Source organism: Borostomias antarcticus, assembly GCF_949987555.1.
Source record: "Borostomias antarcticus genome assembly, chromosome: 19".
NCBI lineage: Eukaryota > Metazoa > Chordata > Actinopteri > Stomiiformes > Stomiidae > Borostomias > Borostomias antarcticus.
Window position 1 is genome coordinate 10,272,702 of NC_140252.1, and position 8,765 is coordinate 10,281,466.

General features: G+C 46.8%; 1 long non-coding RNA gene across 1 annotated transcript; it reads left to right on the forward strand.

The window, feature by feature from the left end:
• Nucleotides 1–3,034: 3,034 nt before the first annotated feature.
• On the forward strand, nucleotides 3,035–8,364 carry LOC311321741. Its single transcript, XR_014630908.1, has 4 exons — nucleotides 3,035–3,070; nucleotides 3,230–3,313; nucleotides 4,621–4,646; nucleotides 6,910–8,364. It is a non-coding gene; the product is annotated as an uncharacterized lncRNA (long non-coding RNA).
• The last annotated feature ends 401 nt before the right edge of the window (nucleotides 8,365–8,765 follow it).

The following is an 8,765-nucleotide window of genomic DNA, read 5'->3' on the forward strand; positions in this document are numbered from 1 at the left end:
CACACACATACACATACACACGCACACACATACACACATATACACACACACACACATACACACATACACACACACACACATACACACGCACACACATACACACGCACACACACGCACGCACATACGCACGCACGCATATATAAACACATGCACACACACATGCGCACGCACACGCACACATACACACACATACACACACACACACACACACACACTCACATACACACACACACATATGCACACACACACGCACACACACACACACACACACACACATTACATTACAGTAATTAAGCTGACGCTTTTATCCAAAGCAACTTACAATAATTGCATTTAACGTGGAAAAGCCAATGTACTACTCCTTGCCAGAACTCACAAGTGCATCTTCTTTCTAAAACAAGTGACTAAGAGCATAATGTAATGCTGAAGGCAAAGTGCAAGAATAGCAATCTAAAATACAATAAGTGCTTAGGAGGGAGGATTGTTCTAGTACTTCTTGAAGAGATGAGTTTTGAGCCTGCGACGAAAGATGGGCAGCGACTCTGCTGTCCTGACGTCAGTGGGCAGTTCATTCCACCACTGTGGGGCCAGGAAGAGCCGTGACTGTGTCGATCGATCGCAGGGGCCTCGGAGTGACGGGGCAACCAGTCGCCCAGAGGTAGCAGAGCGTAATGGTCAGGAGGGGGTGTAGGGTTTGACCATGGCCTGGAGGTAGGAGGGGGCTGTTCCTTTCATTGCCCTGTAGGTTAGTACCAGAGTTTTTAACTGGATGTGAGCCACTACAGGGAGCCAGTGTATGGAACGGAGAAAGGAAGCTGTGTGGGAGAACTTGGGGTGGTTGAACACCAGGCGAGCAGCAGCTTTCTGGACAAGTTCCAGGGGTTTAATGGCTGACGCCGGGGCCCCAGCGAGGAGGGAGTTGCAGTAGTCCAGGCAGGAGATGACCAGGGCCTGGATGAGCACCTGTGCCGTTTCATCAATGATGAAAGGGCAAATTCTCCTGATGTTGTAGAGCATGAATCTACAGGGCCGTGTGACCGATGTGACGTGCGGAAAACATTGGTCATCCAGGGTCACACCCAGATTCCTCGCAGTCCGAGTCGGGGTCACCACTGTGTCTTCAATGGCGATGGCCAGGTCCCGGTGCGGGCAGCCCTTCCCCGGGAGGAACAGCAGCTCAGTCTTGTCCAGATTGAGCTTGAGGTGATGTGTCGTCATCCACTCTGAGATGTCAGCCAAGCACCCAGCTATGCGTGTCTCTGCTTGTGTATCAGAAGGGGGAAATGACAGGACCAGTTGTGTGTCAAAGGCATAGCACACACACACACACACACACACAAACACACACACACCTCAGTCACAACCCATTCTCCTGCAAACTGAGATTGGTTCCATGTTGGAGCATGACGAACATGCCAGACTGGATCATGTATTCTGCAGACTCAAGTGTGTGTGTGTATGTGTGTATGTGTGTGTGTGTGTGTGTGTGTGTGTGTGTGTGTGTGTGTGTGTGTGTATGTGTGTATGTGTGTGTGTGTATGTGTGTGTGTGTGTGTGTGTGTGTATGTGTGTGTGTGTGTGTGTTTTCAGCCCAATCCCCACGTTTTCAAAGTCTCGAGTGACTCCGGTGTGATTAACCCAAGTCCCAGGAGGGGCAGCTGAACTCGCAGGAACTTGTGTTCTGAGCGTTCTCCACTAATTAGGAGCGGGCTGGAGACACGTGTTAATCCCCGTGTTCTGAACACACGACACGTCTCTCTCCTGCTCTCCCCCCCACGCCCCCCCGTCTGTCAGTCCTCCCCCGCTCCTTCTCTGTGGGGGTCGACGGGGAGCACAGCATGTTTGAAGCCACCACAAGTTATGAATAGTAATGAGTTATGACTCCATGTTTTAATAATGCAGTGTATTGTACCTCTCTTCCTCCCCCTCTCTCTCAATTCAATTCAATTTAATTCAATGGGCTTTATTGGCATGAAAGAACACATGTTCGTATTGCCAAAGCAACAGTGGAATTACAGAAATATACAAACAATTTAAGTTAAAATAAAAAGGAAAAGTAATGTGCTAGAAGGTGAATAGGAAGGTGTGTTGTCTCCAACTGTGAAGGGTCTGGGTTGCGTGTTCAGCTCCCATACCCAGCCCCAGCCCCGTGGAGTGAGTAGTTATGTGTAAGTAATTAAGTGTTTGTGTGTACGTGGTCTTGGAATGTATAAGTGAATGTATGTGATCACAGTATCAGTATATTATTGATTCTAAGTATAAAATAACAGAAAAGAGAATAACAAAACATTTCTTTACAGAAACGGTCCTTATCCGTATGAATGAGTTATACATACTACTTATATTTTAGTATACACACAGATATACATACTTCCTATACTCTAATAATAATAGTCAGAACCTGTTACACTATATAACAATAATATAAAATGAATGTCTATACAATATACAATACAATACAATACTGCTAATATTATTATTTGTATATTATTTGTATATAATTATATTGGTATATCATTAGTTGTTCTCAAGTTATGACATTTCTGTACCAGTTTAGCAGCAATTAAGGTACACTTTGGCATTTCACCTAATAGGTAGGGCATTTCTTCGGCTTCAGTTTTCGTCTCAAATTCTTCATATATTTTTGTGATTTGGGGGAAATAGCTTTGTCTAACATGTTGATACTGTTTGCATGCTGTGAGGAAGTGAAGTTCAGTTTCTACTTCCTGTGATGCACAACTTGAGCACAACCTTTCTTCTCTGGGAAGCCAAGCCAAGCGGCCCCTCTCAATACCCAGATTATGTTCACTACATAGTCAATGTTTCTCATGTCATGTCTCTCTCTGTCTCTCTCTCTGTCTCTCTCTCTGTCTATCTCTCTCTCTCTCTCTCTCTCTCTCTCCCTCTCTCTCTCTGTCTCTCTCTCTCTCTCTCTCTCTGTCTCTCTCCCTCTCTCTCTCTCTCTCTCTCTCTCTCTCTCTCTCTCTCTCTCAGCCTGAGCTAGAGTTGAGGGTGAATGGAGTGGCCTCTCCCAGCGCACAAGAACAAGGGCCCCTCGCCCAACACACAGGTCAGACACACACACACACACACACTCCAAGGGTATGCCTCATGTACACTCACTCATCCACACAAATATGCAGCCTACAGGTGTCCTGTCCCAGAGAGTTATTGTGTGTGTGTGTGTGTGTGTGTGTGTGTGTGTGTGTGTGTGTGTGTGTGTGTTCAGATGAGCTGCTCGACCCCCATAGTAGCAGCTCTGACCTAGCAGACGTCATGGAGCAGATAAACAACTCCTTCCCTGCATGTAGTCGTAAGTACCCGTCCTCTGTCACTCTCTACCTCCCCCACCATTTCCTTCCCCTCTCCTCTCTCTCCTCCTCTCTCCTCTCCTCTCTTCTCCTCTCTCCTCTCTCCAGTCTCCTCTCTGCCCCTCCCCTCTCCTCTCCTCTCTCTTCCCCTCCCCTCTCCTATCTTCTCTCCTCTCCTATCTCCTCTCTCCTCTATTCTCCTCTCTCCCCTCTCCTCTCTCCTCTCCACTCTAGTCTCTCCTCGCCTCTCTTCTCTCTCCTCTCTCCTCCTCTCTCCTCTCTTCTCCTCTCTCCTCTCCTCTCTCCCCTCTCCTCTCTCTTCCCCTCTCCTATTCTCTCTCCTTTCCTCTCTTCTCCTCTCCTCTCTTCTCCTCTTTTACACTCGTTTTCTGTCTTCCTTTCATCCATCCCTGTCCGCCAGCCCACCTCCTGCTCCTCCGGTATCCCTTATCTTCCTCCATCTCTCTCTTTCTCACCCAGTCATCTGTGTGTGTGTGTGTGTGTGTGTGTCCGTGTGTGCGTGCTTCACAACTAGTAACTGCACTAGGGCTTGTCATAATAGCGTGGGGCCCGTCGTACATTACGCCACTGCACGCACACACACACACACACACACACACACACACACACACACACACACCAGGTCTCCTCTCTTCTCTCCGACTGTAACCACATTGACTTTGACTGAGGTTAGATGTGGTTTGTTAATCAAGGATGCTTTAAAAATGCACTTCCAAGGCCTGTGTGACTGTGATCTTTACTGCAGCGGGAATTAGCTGGACACAAGCACTGATATGCTCTCTGGAAAGGCTCTAATGTAGTTTCAATGGGAAAAGTACCTGGCGGGTTATTTAATCAACAGAAAAGAAAATGTTTGCTGAGTTCAGGCTCTGAGTATTTTGAAATTGCGCTTGACATTTGAGGGGGTTGAAAGTCTTATCGAGAGTTCAAAATCTATTCTAATCTTGTGGATGCTGTGGGGGTATTGATACGAGGTTGGGGCTCAGCACTCAGACCCACAGCCTCAACAGTGTTGATAACACCTAGTGATGATGCTAAGTTTTAACCGTGTGTGTGTGTGTGTGTGTGTGTGTGTGTGTGTGTGTGTGTGTGTGTGTGTGTGCGTGTGCGCGTGTGCGTGTGCGTGCATGTGTGCAGAAAGCTTGAAGGATGGACAAATAAGAATATAACACTAGTCAGTGTGTGTCTGTTATTTAAAGGCGAGCTATGAAACAATAATAGCGAATGATAAGAGAGTACTGTATGTGGTGGGACATTTTTCTTACTCTATTTTCTCTTTTATTTACAGCCTCAAGCCTCTCCTCAAGACCACAGGTGAGCCAAGTTTCAGTAGCAACCTTACATGTCCTCATGTACCAACCCTACATGTCCTCATGTACCAACTCTACCAGTCCACATGTACCAACTCTACCTGTCCACATGTACCAACCCTACCTGTCCTCATGTACCAACCCTACATGTACCAACCCTACCTGTCCACATGTACCAACCCTACATGTCCTCATGTACCAACCCTACCTGTCCTCATGTACCAACCCTACCTGTCCTCATGTACCAACCCTACATGTACCAACCCTACCTGTCCACATGTACCAACCCTACATGTCCTCATGTACCAACCCTACATGTCCTCATGTACCAACCCTGCATGTCCTCATGTACCAACCCTACCTGTCCTCATGTACCAACCCTACCTGTCCTCATGTACCAACCCTACCTGTCTTCAAGTACCAACCCTACCTGTCCTCATGTACCAACCATACATGTACCAACCCTACATGTAATCATGTACAAACCCTACATGAACCAACCCTACATGTCCTCATGTACCAACCCTACATGTCCTCATGTACCAACCCTACATGTCCTCATGTACCAACCCTACATGTCTTCATGTACCAACCCTACCTGTCCTCATGTACCAACTACCTCTCCTCATGTACCAACCCTACCTGTCCTCATGTACCAACCCAAATTTCAAGAGTCCTCAGCACGGCACCCTCCCCTCGCTTGTCTTTTCATTCAGGCTGTTTGGCCGGGAGCTCAAGGAGCTCTGAGGCATCCTGCTTCCACACTGAGGAAACCACTCAGGCAGTCTGGGGCTCAGGAAGACATCGCTGACCTGCTTTTAGTCTAATTATTGTTTACAATCTCTCCCTCTCTGTCTGTCTTTCCAATTCTCACCCTTTCTCTCTCTCTCCTTTCCACCCCCCCCCCTTTCTCCCGACTCCCTCTGCCCGTCTCTCTCTCTCCCTGTCTCCCTCCCCTCCTCTCTCTCTCCCCCCTCCCCCTCTCTCTCCCCGTCTCTTTCTCTCTCCCCCTGCCCACCCCTCTCTCTCTCTCTCTCTCTCTCTCTCTCTCTCACTCTTTATCTCTCTCTCTCTCTCTCTTTCCCTGATCCCAGCTTGGCTCCTCTCTCCACTAAATGCATTTAGACGCCAGTAACACCATTCATTTATCATCTCCAGCATTTTGCCGGCTACTTTACAAGGCGCCTGTGTCTTCCTCTCCCTCCATTTTCTCTGTCTTCCTCTCCCTCCATTTTCTCTGTCTTCTTCGACGTTCATAAGGTGCACATACATACTGAGCATATTTTTTCAGAGATTCAATTAAACCCAGGTCATTTTGCTACTTTATGTCCTTTAAATATGCACCCCCTTGTTCAACGTTGAGGATCAAAGCTCTGGGGATGGCTGTAACCACCCCCTCTCTCCCACTTTCCTTCTAAGTAGCCATTCTTCCCTCTCCTATTCATTAAATATGGCTCCCGTCCACCTTTCACTGTTAACGCTCCAAGATGAAGATTGATTCAGCGTTCAGGCGCCGCTCGGCTTGTCAGGCTCTTGTTCCGAAACAGAGGCATCAGCGTTGCACAAAACAGCCGTATCCCAGAATGCTCAGCGCCCACCTGCGCCTGTGTCTCACCCCCCCCCCCCCCCGCGCTCATCGAAATGGGTTGTGACGGGCTTGAAGGGCCGCCGTCGCAGTGCCAACCCGCCCTGATTGCTTTCTGAGGACCTGATGATTCAGCCCCAAATTATGCCCTGAGGAAGAGGAATGAGACTAGTGAACACTGAGACTGCCCTGAGGAAGAGGAATGAGACTAGTGAACACTGAGACTGCCCTGAGGAAGAGGAATGAGACTAGTGAACACTGAGACTGCCCTGAGGAAGAGGAATGAGACTAGTGAACACTGAGACTGCCCTGAGGAAGAGGAATGACACTAGTGAACACTGAGACTGCCCTGAAGAAGAGGAATGAGACTAGTGAACACTGAGACCAAAAACTAGCTGAGCCACAATTGTTCTCCTGAAAGTTCTTCCCAGCTGTATGATTCTGGGCTGGACTCTTACCATTTAAAAGTATTTGGGGGAGTGTGCGTTTTCTCACTGGACAGAGAGATTATTTACAGAGGATGACTCCATTAGGCTCTGATCATCACCGACACGCCTGGAACCTCAGTCCGTTTACCCTGACTGATGGGCGAGTCTGTGTGTGGGTGCATTGGTGCGTGAGCGAGTGTGTGCGTGGGTGCGTGGTCTAATGAGTCATTGATTTTTAGCGTGTTTTCTTTCAGGTGATGTGAGAACAGCCAGCGTGGAGGAAGGCTGGGGGTGCGTGTGTTCGGAGACAAAAACATTCCCAAACACACGGCTTCCTCTATCCCGTAACGCGCCGCTTTTCCGGAGGACAAGTCAAGAGAGCTAGAGCCCCGCCCCCTAGCGAGAGACCCCGCCCAGAAACCCAAAGACACGCAGGACCCCAGAACTTTACTACTTATCACCCCGTCGTCGTCTTGTACTATGCAAACTGTACATTTTATGAACTGTAGATTGTACCTGAAGTCGGTTAAACATTTGTCAGTGATTTGTATGAACATGCCGATGATTATGGGATTTGGGGCTTTGTTTAACTAAATATGCTTATTTTTGGGAAGGGGAGGGGGGGGGGTGTTGTGTTTTTGTTTTACGTTTAGTTCCTCTTTCGCCGGGAATCAAACTGTTACATTTATGTCATTCCTCTGCTACTCTTTGCTTTTAACGTACAAGTACAGTCATTACAGTTGCCATGGTACTTACTGTATTACCTTCTAACTTGATGACAATGCTCATTGTGAAACTGCTGGTATGATTATTGGCGTAAATTCTCTTTTACAGAATCGTCCCTGTGTCTGCCCTCGAAGCGTTACCTGGGTTTTTCAAGGTTTTGTTTCTGTTTGTTTTTTTGCTGCATGCTCGATGTCAAGTTCCCCTTTAAGCAGTTGATGTGATTCCTTCGGCGTTGTCATGCCGTGACGTAAAACGAACCCCTTCTGTGCCTACACAGTTGTCATTCCAAGCGTGGAAGACTGCTCTAGCGTCAGAGAAAAGGACATTGGATATGTATAAAGAAGAGGTGTCGGAGAGAGAGAGAGAAATTTAATTGAACCTTAAAATTGTTCAGAGTCGGGTTTGTAAGAGGCCCATAGTCCTTGTGTAGAGTAGTTTTATAAAAAATAAATAAATCTATGTTTGAAAATCAGAAGAAAGCCATGATTGCCTTGCTACCTCAGACTCATAAACACCTTTCATTTGCGTGGTCTGTGAAACGCGTTAAATTTTACTGTACTCGTTCAAAAAAGAAAGCCGGTCAACATTCCTAAGCTAAGGCCTATTCATATACACTGCAGCGAGGTGACACCAAGTGAAATAGCGAACAGGATACACCGAGAACTCTTCTTACTGTACCACGCATGGGTCTGCTGAGTCACCTGCTATACTGTATCTGTGGAAACTTCCCCACCCACTCTGTCATCACTGGTCTCCCACTCAGAGTTCCACCTTGTGTTTTTGTGCTATGCTATCCTGTAAAACGTGTTAGTTTTAACAACACTACTATAACCTCCTCCACATGATGATGATGATGATGATGAAGAAGAACTGTACCATGGCAGAACTGTGTTGTCTCCTCTGAGGTATATAGTATAGATTGAACACACTACATGTAATATGGCTACATATGTTTTATTCTAAATAAAATTTTTATAACAAGAGTTCTCTCCCAGCAGTGGTGGATTCTGTTACCTCAGCCTGGCCCTCTGGCATTATTCTCTATTCACTTTAATTATGGAGTGGACAGGCAGACAGATTAATGTAACTCAGTGGTGGGTTATTTTTTATAGAACAGTCCATTTTGACCTCATTAGACTGCATCATTCAGATAATACCAAACATGCCTCTGGAAACTGGAGATATATATTTTACTGTAGTTAGGCAATGCAACATTGAGTCGGCCATTAAGGCTGTCACCAACAGAATATAACAGATACTCCCTCTTTGAATATTACCTGCTGATATGGACAATTTGTCACCATTCACGTGCTAATGAATAATAAATACACGTATGTAAACAATCTGTACCCCCTCCTGCAAACCTCTAATCAGCAGAAATTAC